This window comes from Leucoraja erinacea, unplaced genomic scaffold (assembly GCF_028641065.1).
Source record: "Leucoraja erinacea ecotype New England unplaced genomic scaffold, Leri_hhj_1 Leri_937S, whole genome shotgun sequence".
Classification (NCBI taxonomy): domain Eukaryota; kingdom Metazoa; phylum Chordata; class Chondrichthyes; order Rajiformes; family Rajidae; genus Leucoraja; species Leucoraja erinaceus.
The window spans coordinates 32,674-45,848 of record NW_026576880.1 but is presented as its reverse complement, the minus strand read 5'-3'; the positions used below and the strand labels follow the sequence as shown (position 1 = coordinate 45,848).

The following is a 13,175-nucleotide window of genomic DNA, read 5'->3' as shown; positions in this document are numbered from 1 at the left end:
GAGAGGGAAGGTCAGGACATATACTAGGGCACATCCATATATCTCATGACTCCTTCCCAGGGTTGCCGAGGATTTGCATAGCAGGAGTGGCCTAACCATTAGGTGCCGCTACAGTATATCAAAATGGCTAGTAATGTAATTAATATAATTTCAACATCTGCCATGTGGAGATTATAATGTCATGTAGCTGTGCTGGGTTCGAGGTAAAAAGTTATCTTCAACTTATTTAAGAATGCGTACAGCACAAAATTATTTTCCGCAAGATGGAAAAAAGTGATGTAATTACCTCATAATTTTTTTTCCCAATGACGATATTTTCCTCCTCCTCCTCCTCCTCCCCTTCTTCATCTTCTTCCTCCTCCTCTTCCTCTGGCTTTAAATCAATTGTCTCTGAATCACATTCGTCCATCTCAACGACATCCTCAGGAAGAGCATCCCAAGAGATAGTTCCTCTTTTCACCAAAGAGGACCCAATTGCAGCATTATTAATGATCAGTGAAAGAGCTCTGGCTGATCTTTTTGGAAACAAACGGGCAGGAAGATGTTTTGAACAATCAAGGAGTATCTAGGAAAAAAAAGTTCAATAAGGAATTCCTGTCTTTAAACAAAAATATATGTTTTAATATTGACACAATGAAAATAATGCACTTGTAGCAGTACATATTTTAAGATTCAGGATGCCACTTACATCACACCATTCATTTTGCATCAATTGAAATACCTTAACTACAAGTGAGGGAATGGCAGGTATGAGGGATGGGAATTAATTTGTCCAATACAATTCAGCAAGAAACCACGATGTCTCCATACAAAAAAAAAACAGAACACAAAGTAGTGTGTTAGATGAGGCAGACTATGCAGAGAAAGAAACCGTTCGTTGGAAATTAATGACCTTGCATCAGAAATGGCTAGGTCCGATGCGAACTGAAAAGTTGAGTTTATTATTGTCACATGTACCGAGCTACAGCAAAAATCTTTTGTTTGCCTGCTATCCAGTCAAAGAAGACTATACACAATTGCAAAAAGCTGTCTACAGTGTGCAGATACAGGATAATGGGTATGGTGTTTAGTGCAAGATAAAGTCCAATTATAGATATTTTGAAGGTCCAATGAGTTAGAAGGGAGGTCAGTACGCAGTCTAGCTGGTGAGAAGACGGTTCCGTTGTCTGATAACAACTAGTAAAACATTTTCCCTGAATATGGATGTATGCGTTTTCAAACTTCTGTACCTCTTGCTTGCTGGGCGAGGGGAGAAAGGGAAGTATCCATGACGAGACGGGCCCTTGATTATGCTGCTGCAGTGTGAAGTGTGGATGGAGTCAATGGCAGGGAGGTTGGTTTGCGTGATGTTCTGGGCTATGTCCACAACTCTTGGCGATTTCTTGCAGTCTTGAATGGAGCTGTTCCCTAACCATGCTGTAATGCATCCCGATAAAATGCTTTCTACAGTGCGTCTGTAGAATCTGGTGACGGCTGTTGGGGACATACCAAACTTCTTAAGCCTTCTAACGAAGTAAAAGCATTGGTGTGCTTTCTTGACCATTGCTTCGATGAGGCTGGCAATTTGCTGGTGATAATTATTCCTAAGAACTTGAAGCTTTCAACCATCTCTACTTCACCATCCTCAATGCATACTGGGGTACGTTTACTGCCGCTTCCAGAAGTTAATCACCATCGTCTTTGTCTTGCTGACATTGAGGAAGAGGTTGGTGTCTTGGCATCAGATTACAAGGTTCCCAATCTCTTTCCTGTACCTAGTCACATCATTGTGTAGGAAGTAACTGCAGATGTTTGTTTACACCAAAGATAAACATAAAAGGCTGGAGTAACTCAGCGGGTCAGGCAGCAACTCCTGAGAAAAGGAATAAATGACCATTCAGGTCGAGACCCCTCGTCGGACTGAGAGTCAGGGGAGTGGGAAACGAGAGATATGAAAAGGATCAAAGTACAAATGAATAAAAGGTATGCAAAAGGACTAATCAAAGCCAGCAATGATGATTAAGAAAAGTTGGAGCCCACAATGGTCCATTGTTGGCTGTGGAGAAGGTGATAACGAGTAATACAAACAGCGAAACTAAGCAGGACAACAGTGAAACTAATACAATGACTAGTGTGGGGGAGGGACAGAGAGAGAGAGGGCATGCAAAGGCTATTTGAAGGTAAAGAAAGCAATATTGATTTCTCAGACTCTCATTCTGAAGAGTCTTGAATGGAAATGTAATCTTTTCTATTCTCCGGAAATGCTGCCTGACCCACTGAATTACTCCAATGTTTTTGTCTATCTCAGTCTCATCATTATTTGATATCTCGCCCATTATGGCGGTGTTGGCAGTGAATTTGTAAATTGAGTTTGATTAGTATTTGGCAGCACATTCATGAGTATATAAGTAGTATGGAAGGGGCACCAGTATTGCGGATTATCGTAGAGGATGATTGGTCATCTAACCTCACTGATTGCAATCTGTTGGTCATGAAGTCGAGGATCTAGTTGCAGAGGGGAGTGGCAACTCCATTTCCACGAGTTAGGAGAGCAGCCTGGTTGGGATAATGATATTGAAAGCAGAATAGTCTATAAATTGAAGTCTGACATAGGTGTCTATCTTATTCACGTTCCTGGGGTGAGTGTAGGGCCAGGGAAATGACATCAGCCGTGGACCTGTTGTGGTAGTAGGCAAACTGTAGTGGATCAAGGCTGCTTGGCAGGCAAAATTTAATGCACCTCTAGTCTCTCAAAGCACTTCATAATAATGGATGTCAATGCCACGGGATGGTAGTCATTAAGGCACGAGATCTTGCTTTTCTTCGGCACTGCAATGATAGCAGTCTTCGTGAAACAGGTGGTTGCTATCTCAGAACGGAATAGGGAGAGATTAAAGATGTTCATGAACATTCTTGCTCGTTGGTCCTCACAATTCCCAAGGACGAGTCTAGTGACTTCATCCAGGCCAGCTACTTCCCATGGGTTCACCCTCGGGAAGGCCGATCTACCTTCTGGAACGGTGAACCTGAGAAAAGGTACACTTATGTCTGACAGGACAGATGTTACCGCCCTGTTGGCCTTCTGCTCAAAGCGAGAATTAATCTTAAGATCGAACCCGGCCCCCTGGCACCAGCAACTCACAAGTCCCAACCAAACCACAAACCTCCACGTCTCCGCAATGCCAAAGGGAACCAATGCTGCCACAAGGAGCACCCGAGGTCAGTATCGAAGTCGGGTCTCTGGCGCTGAAAGGTAGCAACTCTACCACGGTGCCACTCCGAGGTATAGCGTATTTTGTATCCTTTACTGTTTATTGTGTAGTGTATGTTTATTGGCTAATTTTCCAAAAGGACTGTACATGTTGACCCCCTTATTTGGTTATAGTGTACAATTGGTAATAACAGACATCATCTCCCCCATGTGGTCCTTTATAGCGAGGGTTTACTGGAGTCATAACAGTGCTAAGAAATGCCTATTACAAAATTTGTTTATTTGTCTTTTCCGATAATTTTCACACATTACTTGCAGATTTAATCTTAACTATAGGATATTTGAGCTGGCCTTGTTTTACTCAATTCCTAACAATTCACAGAAACTATTGATTTTAGCAAATGCCATAACAATGCTGTATGCTGTATGATGACCCTGAAATAGCTGGAAAAAAATGGAGCAGTGAAAACTTAAATTTGTAGCAACCAAATCCATATTTATTTGTATCAATCCATTTGTCACAAAATAAAATTTTGGAAAAAGCAATAAATAGAAGTTGCTGAAGATCTTCAAACTACCACAAATACTATAATGATAGGAACCTCAAAATCAGTTCAATAATGTAACTGAAATGTTAAGGATTAAATATTTATAAACATAGCTCACCTTTTGTGCCACCGCAGAGAATTTCAGTACATTCAGTGTCTCTTCATACATAGAAGCACATTGGCTGATATTAACAATTATGCGTACTTTTCCTTTGCCAGAGAAAAACCCCTGGAAGTAGCGAGTAAGCTTACTTTCCCTAAATGGAACATGGCCATGCGTCCTAAGAGAAATAAAATAGTTAAAATAACATTGAATAGGTTTGACATCCTATATTGCGTAAGAAGGAACTGCAGATGCTGGTTTAAACCGAAGATAGACACAAAAGGCTGGAGTAACTCAGCGGGACAGGCAGCATCTCTGGATAGAAGGAATAGGTGACATTTCAGGTCAAGACCCTTCTTCAGACTGATGTAAGCGGAGAGGGAGATGCATAGATAAGAATGTGTAAGGTGTGAAAATAGGACAAAGGGAAACAAAATCAAGGAAACTGTAGAACAGATCATTGCTAGCTGGGAGAAGGTAACAACTAAGCAAACAGAGATAAAATGTAGTCGGATACAGTAAGACTGGTCGGAGAACTGGGAAAGGGGGAGGGATGGAGAGAGGGAAAGCAAGGGTTACTTGAAGTTAGAGAAGTCAATTTTCATACTGCTGGGGTGTAAGCTGCCTAAGAGAAATATGAGGCACTGATCCTCCAATTTGCGCTGGGCCTTAGTCTAACAATAGAGGAGGCCTTAATAGAAAGTTTGCTAACAAGTTAAAGAGTAAACATAAATTCTTCCATTTTAAATAGTGAATTTGTGAAAAGAAGTTTCAAAAATGTACAAAAAAATTCTGGTGTAACTCAGCGGGTGAGGCAGCATCTCTGCAGAAATGAAGGGTCCCGACCCGAAACATCACCTATCTATTTTCTCCAGAGATGCTGCCTGGCTAGCTGTGGTACTCCAGCAGTTTGTGCCTCTCTTTGGTATAAACCAGCACCTGCAGTTCCTCATTATATTTTATAACAGAAAGTTCAAAATTTGTCTCACAGCGGAACTGACATATGATGAAAGAATGGGTCGACTGGGCTTGTATGCACTTGAATTTAGAAGGATGCGAGGGGATCTTATAGAAACATAAAATTGTACCAACTAGATGCAGGAAAAATGTTCCCAATGTTAGGTGAGTCCAGAACCAGGGGGTCACACAGTTTAAGAATAAGGGGTCGGCCATTTAGGACTGAGATGAGGAAAAACATGTTCCACCCAGAGAGTTGTGAATTTAACCATATAACCATATAACAATTACAGCACGGAAACAGGCCATCTCGGCCCTACAAGTCCATGCCGAACAAATTTTGTTTCCCTTAGTCCCACCTGCCTGCACTCGTACCATAACCCTCCATTCCCTTCTCATCCATATGCCTATCCAATTTATTTTTAAATGATACCAATGAACCTGCCTCCACCACTTCCACTGGGAGCTCATTCCACACCGCCACCACTCTCTGCGTAAAGAAGTTCCCCCTCATATTACCCCTAAACTTCTGTCCCTTAATTCTGAAGTCATGTCCTCTTGTTTGAATCTTCCCTATTCTCAAAGGGAAAAGCTTGTCCACATCAACTCGGTCTATCCCTCTCATCATTTTAAAGACCTCTATCAGGTCCCCCCTTAACCTTCTGCGCTCCAGAGAATAAAGACCTAACTTATTCAACCTATCTCTGTAACTTAGTTGTTGAAACCCAGGCAACATTCTAGTAAATCTCCTCTGTACTCTCTCTATTTTGTTGACATCCTTCCTATAATTTGGCGACCAAAATTGTACACCATACTCCAGATTTGGTCTCACCAATGCCTTGTACAATTTTAACATTACATCCCAGCTTCTATACTCAATGCTCTGATTTATAAAGGCTAGCATACCAAAAGCTTTCTTTACCACCCTATCTATATGAGATTCCACCTTCAAGGAACTATGCACGGTTATACCCAGATCCCTCTGTTCAACTGTATTCTTCAATTCCCTACCATTTACCATGTAAATTTGTGGAATTCTCTGCCATAGAAGGCAGTGGAGACCAATTCACTGGATGTTTTCAAGAGATAGTTAGATTTAGCTCGTGGGGCTAATGGAATCAAGTGATATGAGGAGAAAGCAGGAACGGGGTACTGATTCTGGATGATCAGCCTTGATCATATTGAATGGTGGTGCTGGCTCGAAGGGCCGAATGACCTACCCCTGCACCTATTTTCTATGTTTCTGTGAAATTAATCTGTTTTAAAGCAACATCAGAAGTAAAAACAGATTATCTTAGTTTAAAGTAATATACTATTTAAAATTATAATATCTTTGACTGATAAAACAAAGGTTTCTCAGAATTTTGGAAAATTAACCAAAGTTTAGATTATTAGGGTTGTTGCATTAAGTAGTACGGTAACTTGTTAGTGTATAACCAGCAATTCATATGCATCTAAATGAAAGGGCCATTAATTCTCAAACTATACCAGAATTGAACATAAAATAGACAATGCAAGAGGTAAGCTAGAATTTTAAAGATGCCAAATTTCAGGCATGAAATTAAACTGAGTTAATCATCTGCCTCTTGCATAGATTTAAAAAAACAGAGAGCAAGATATTAATTAATGGTAATATTAGTCTAGATGCACAATGTCACTTTCCAGCAATATGATTATTCAGATGTGTATCAAACATTATGGATGAATGAACAATCAATCCACTAAGCCAACCTTACCACAACATTTGACACTCAAATCTCTCCCCTGGTGTCCTGGATGTTGTATTTTCTTTGGTTGTTAAAATCCATGCTGGTTTTAGTACAACCAGACGTGTACATGAAAGTACATACAATTTCTTTAACAGTTGGTACTGTCATAATTTACAATGAGAATAAAGAGCCCGCTATAACTACAATGTATAGTAATGAATGACAAATGCCATCCATAATATACAAATAGTAAAATGTTGACATTAATAGTGCCAGACAAGCAGACTTTCCAGATTACTGCATTATTCCTCATTCATTCATACATTTACTTTACTATTTTTTTCTAAAATGTTACATATAATACAATATTTTTTCTAATGAATTGCCAAGTTTAAGAAATAAAATGTTGTACATTCTCTATAACCGTGTGAGTTTTCTCCAGGTGGTCCGGTTTCCTCCCACACTCCAAACAAATGCAGGTTTGCAGGTTAATTGGCTGTTGCAAATTATCCTTATTTTGTAGGATAGAACTAATGCATGCACGATTGCTAGTTTGTGTGGACATAGACACAGTCCAAAAACAGACATGTGGACAGATTACAGAAAGATGGAAAAGCAAGTTTGTCGTAGTGGGCAACATTAAATTCCACAGTATTGACTGAGACTTAGCGCAAAATTTGTTAGGTGTATCTAAGAAGGCTTTTAAAACAGTGTGTGGATAGTCTAAATGAAGAGTAATACTTATTGGGGAAATATTGGGGAAACAAGCCTGGCTAGGCGACTGGTGTTTCAATGAAAGAGTGATCACAATTCCATATGTTTTAAGATAGTCATGAATAAAGTTACGTATGGAACTTGGGTGAAGGTACTAAAGTGGGATAAATCTGGTTACTGCATTATTAGGCAGAAACTAGGGAGAGTAGGTTGGGAGTTGTTATTGGTCAACTGATTCGAGATCAGGACCGGCATGTTCCAGTAAGGAGGAAGATAGGAACAGCAAGGTTAGGGAATGTTCGATGACCAAAGAGATTGTAAATATGTTTGTAAAAAAAGAAAAAGGAATTGCATGCAAGATTTGGAAAGATGAAATGAGATCGGCTTTTGAGGAATATAAAACAAGCAAGAAGGAACTCACGAGGGCAATTAGAAGGGCCAATGGGGGCCATGAAATATTCCAGCATCTGCAGTTTTGTGTCCCATGAAATGTCAGAGTTGTATTAAAGAAAATCCAAAGTATTTTGATACAAACATTAAAAACAAGGGGAAAACTAGGGAGAAGGTATTAATGAGGTACAAGGATTAAGGAGAGAACTTATGCTGAGAGCATTAAGGGAGGTAAGAGGAGATTTCTGGGATCTTGACAAAATGTTTGTAGGTTCTCTCACCACTGATGAGGTCTGAGAGACTGGAGAGTAACCAATATTGATGAGTCTCACATCAGTGGTAAGGAAGCTATCCTTACTGGAAATCACTCTTCAGGATAGCATTCCTTCATGTTTGGAAGAGAATTAAGTACAGACAAGTCACGTCTTTCAAACTATTGAGTAGAGTAGTGGGCTTTAATAAGACTTTTAGCAAACTCACTTATGGTAAACTGACCCAGATTAAAATGCATGGGATCTATGGAAACTTGCTCATTTGGATTCAAAACTAGTCTACAGCTGGATATAGATCAGTTCCAGAAATGGGCAAAGAAATGGTAGATGCAGTTTAATATTAGCAAGTTTGAAGTGTTGCACTTTGGGAGGTCAAATGCAAGTGGAAAGTATACACTTAATGGCACAATCCTTAACAGTATTGATGTACAGAGGAATATGGGGTCCTGAAATCCATAGTTCCATAGTTCCCTGAAAGTGGCAATACAAGTAGATAGAATGGGAAAGTGGTATATGATATGTTTTGTTTTGTTTGTTAGTCAGGCCATAAAATATAAGAGTCAGGAAATCATGTTGCAGCTTCAAAAAACTTTGAAGGTAGATCACAAAATGCTGGAGTAACTCAAAGGGACAGGCAGCATCTCTGGAGAGCAGGAATGTGTGACGTTTCGGGTCGAGATCCTTCTTCAAACTGAGAGTCATAGGAAACAGAAACGAGAGATATAGACGGTGATATAAACAAGAGATATAGACTGCAAATGAATGAAAGACATGCAAAAGGTAACAATCAGGAAAAGGTGGAGCCCAGAATGGGCCATTGTTGGTTGTGGGCGAGGTGATAACGAGTTGTACAGACAGTGAAACTAGTACAACGACTAGGGTGGGGGAGAGACAGAGAGGGAAGGGATGCAAGGATTACTTGAAGTTAGAGAAATCAATATTCATACCTCAAAGTTGTAAGCTGTCCAGGCAAAATATGAGGTGCTGTTCCTCCAATTTGCCTTGAGCCTCACCCCGACCATGGAGGAGGCCCATGGCAGTAAGGCCAGAATGGGAAAGGGGAGGGGAGTTAAAGTGTTTGGCAACCGGTAGATCACATGGGCAAAAGAATATAGAGATACAGGATTTCGCTGGAGAAAACGAATAGGTGACGTTTCGGGTCGAGACCCTTCTTCAGACTGAAAAGTCACCTGCTCTTTTTCTCCAGAGATGTTGTCTAACCCGCTGAGTTACTCTAGCTTTTTGTGTCTATCTTCAGTTTAAAACCAGCATCTGCAATTCCTTCCTACACATCACGTAGGCCAAGGAGGACTGAGCGAAGGTGTTCAGCGAAGTGATTGCCCAGTCTGCGCTTGGTCTCGTGGATATATAGGAGTCCACACCTGGAACAGCAGGTATAATAGATTATGTTGTAGGTGGTGCAAGTGAACCTCTGCCTCACCTGAAAGGTCTGTCGGGGTCCCTGGACAGAGGCGAGGGAGGAGGTATAGAACAGGTGTTGCATATTCCGCGGATGCAGGGGAAGGGGCCTGGCGAGAGGTGGGAAGGGATAAGTTAACCCGGGAGTTACACTCTCTGTGGAACGGGTTTGGAGATGGGAAGATGTGACTAGTGGTGGGATCCTGTTAGAGTTGGCAATAATGTCGGAAGATTGAGTGTTGTATGCCACAGCTAGTGAAAGGACTAGGTTAAAAAATAATAATTAAAAAATCACTCTCAACAACCTCTCCTTTGACTGCTCCCACTTCCTCCAAGGTGGGAGCAGCCATGGACACTATTCCTGTCACTTTACATAAAAAATAATAATAAAAACTATGCCTATCTTGGACAAATTACCCCAGGAACATTGGAAGTTAAGGTTGTGAGAGGCAGACAGGGTGGACAGAGAGGACCCTTTCCTATGGTGGAAATAGACAGGGTATCAAAGACCAGAGGACAAGGATTTAAAGTGAAAGGGGAAAGGTTTAAAGGAGTTGTGTGTGTGCTATTTTTCCCCACATAAAGAGCGGTGTGGGCTTGGAACACACTGCTAGGGATGGTGGTGGAGGCAGATACGACAGGGGTATTTAAGAGGAGTTTAGATATGCAGGGAATGAATGGATCTCAATCATATGCAGACAGAGGATATTAGCTTAACTTGGCATCATGTTTGACATGGACCTCCTCGTGGTGGGTTAGGTGCTGACGTTTTGTAAGGCAGCTTAGAAATCAGTAAGTATCCCATATGTCTAATAAATTATTTTGTTCTCTTGTGTTTTTCTTCAAATTTTGAAAGTAATACACTTTAGTCAACTTTTTGTCGATTTTGATCACAAATTAGCTCAAAATGACATGCAGGCCCATTTTTAATGCCATGTCACAGGTTGGTATCCTTATTTATGGAAACACTCATGTACAAATTTGGCCTGAAAGGCCCCTAACCATACTGTTTAGTTTAGAGATATGGCGCAGAAACAGGCCCTTCGGCCCACACCAACCAGCGATCCCCGTATACTAACAACACACACGCAGCACCCGTAGTTGGGATGGAACCTGGGTCTCGGGTGCTGCAAACGCTGCAAGGCAGCAGCTCTACTGCTGCCCTTAATGGAGAGCACTGTATCGCAGCACTATGACTATGATCTCTAAAATTAGTTGCACTGACATTTTATTTTAAAACATATGAACAATTTGAAGCTCATTCTTAAACAGTGGAGAGGATAGAAGAAAGGTGTCTCTTACTTTGAAATCTGGTTATGCCTCAATGCATTGATGCATTTTCCAAGAATTAGCAAAGAAGTGTTAATGTTTCCCGCTTCTTTTAATCTGTCGCCATCATTCTTTGTTTTTGCATTTCGTTCTGATCCCGCAAGATCACAAAGAGAAAGTCTGCAAATGGAACAGTTATATTCAGCCAAGAACAATACTAGCAGAACCAGAAATCAAATGACTTGAATGAATACTCACTCACCTTCTCTGTTACTTGAATTCATCTAAATCTCGGAATTAACTTGCATTGTCCCTTTCAGCCATTCTTCCCACCAGTGGTATCTAACCTACCTTTGCACGTATATAAGCAAATTTATTTTGCAAAATTACCTTCTTCGTTGCCAATCTATCCATTGCTTCACATCCCTTCTCTATAACCTCATACCAATCTAGAGATATCCGGGCTTCCCAATTCCAACAGCTAACAATTTTAATGAATTCACCAGTGAGTCATGCTTCAGCCCGGTAGTCATGCTCGGTAGTCATGAAATGCTTTGAGAGGCTGGTGAAGAAACACATCTGCGCCTTCCTCCCTCGGAACATGGACCCGTTGCAGTTCGCATATCGTCCGAACAGATCCACGGACGATGCGGTCTCCCAGGTCTTGCACACCGCTCTCTCCCATCTGGACAGCCAGAAGGGGGGCTACATGAGAATGCTGTTCATAGACTACAGTTCAGCCTTCAACATGATAGTCCCCACCAGACTGGCCGGGAAGCTAATGGAATTGGGGCTCAACACCTCCCTGGGTCCTGGACTTTCTCACCGCCAGGCCCCAGGTAGTCAAGATGGGAGGGAATACATCGAAGTCCCTCACCCTGAGCACAGGATCGCCCCAGGGTTGCGTCCTCAGCCCCCTATTGTACTCCCTGTACACACATGACTGTGTGGCTAGGTTCAGCTCCAACTCAATAATTAAGTTTGCTGATGACACTGTGGTGGTGGGCCTGATCTCAGACAACGACGAGAAGGCCTACCGGGAGGAGGTGGCTGGTCTAGCACTCTGGTGCCAGGATAACAGCCTCCTCTTGAACATCAAAAAAACGAAGGAGCTGATCATGGACTTTAGGAGGGCACATCATCCGAGGACGTACACTCCATTGAGGATAAATGGAGATCATGTGGATAGGGTGAACTGTTTTAAATATCTGAGAGTCCACATCTCCGAGGATATGACATGGGCATCACACGCCTCAGCACTCGTGAGTAAGGCAAGGCAACGCCTTTACCACCTCAGGCAATTGAGGAAATTCAGAGTGTCTCTGAGGATCCTCCAGTGCTTCTACGCAGCGGCGGTGGAAAGCATCGTGTCCGGGAACATTACTATCTGGTTTGGGAATTGCTCTGCCAAGGACAAGAAGGCTCTGCAGAGAGTAATGCGTTCGGCCGAACGCACTATGGGAACTTCACTTGCCCCCCTGCAGGAACTATACATCAGGAGGTGCAACTCCAGAGTCAACAATATCATGAGACCCCTTCCACCCCTGCAACGGACTGTTCCAGCTGCTACGGTCAGGCAAACGCCTCCGTTGCCATGCGATGAGAACGGAGAGTTTGAGAAGGAGTTTCTTCCCAGAGGCCATTCGGATTGTAAATGCCTATCTCACCAGGGACTAACTCTACTGAATATTTTTCCTTCCATTATTTATTATGTAAAAGAATATGTGTGTTATGATTGTGTTTATAGTTTGTTTGGTTGTTTGTCTTTTGCACAAAAGTCCGCGAGCATTGCCACTTTCATTTCACTGCACATCTCGTATGTTTATGTGACAAATAAACTTGACTTGACTTGAGCCACCATGGCCCCCAGACAACAATCTTCTCACCCTCTGTCTTTTTCCTTCAAGATGCTTTTAAAACTGATAGGTTTTTGGTTCCCTCCCCAAATAATCTGCTAAATGTCTCAGTGTCAGTTTTTTGATGTGCTAATGCTATAACGCATACTTGGAACACATTCGCAATGTTAAAAAATACTGTTATACAAGATATTATGTCCTTGAAACATTTGGTTTGGCAATGGAGTGACTGCTTTTCTAGATCAGAGTTTTTGTCTGCAATACAATTGGTTTCCCACTAGAAATTTAGATCACAACACAATAAAATATTCCACAAGAGTGGGACTAAAACCCAGACAATGTTCTGTAATTATAAAAGGTTGCTCACAGAGACAATAACTCCATGATTTCCCCCAATGAAGGCAAAGAAAATGTATATCTTTATTTTAATCTGCTAGACCAACCCGATACCCTTTTTTCATTTTTCTCAAACTCCATCATCAGTTCTGCAGTTACATTTTCATTGAAAAGCCTTGACTAGAGTCAGGCTGAGATAATTGTCATCCATACAATTATGTACAGCGAGGTACAAGTACAAGGAAAATCTTGCAGTAGTATCACAGGCACAGACAGACAACGTAAAAACGCTGCACATAAAACACACTGATTTTACTTACTCACTAACTTGGATGACATGAAGACCATCAGCCTCAACATGCAAAACTCTTATTGAAAAGGTACAGTGGCTGCAGAAAGAACATTTTAAATA

The 13,175-nt window shown here is 41.5% G+C and overlaps 1 protein-coding gene across 1 annotated transcript in view; it reads right to left on the bottom strand.

Moving 5' to 3' along the window:
* Positions 1–317: 317 nt before the first annotated feature.
* Positions 318–13,175, bottom strand: part of LOC129695083 (kinesin-like protein KIF20A) — a 33,139-nt gene continuing 20,281 nt past the window's right edge. The window contains exons 10-13 of the mRNA XM_055631833.1: positions 13,084–13,152; positions 10,605–10,751; positions 3,857–4,019; positions 318–565 (exon numbers count right to left, since the gene is read on the bottom strand). The gene's annotated coding sequence lies outside the window, so the exon portion shown is untranslated. The remainder of the gene's footprint in view (positions 566–3,856; positions 4,020–10,604; positions 10,752–13,083; positions 13,153–13,175) is intronic.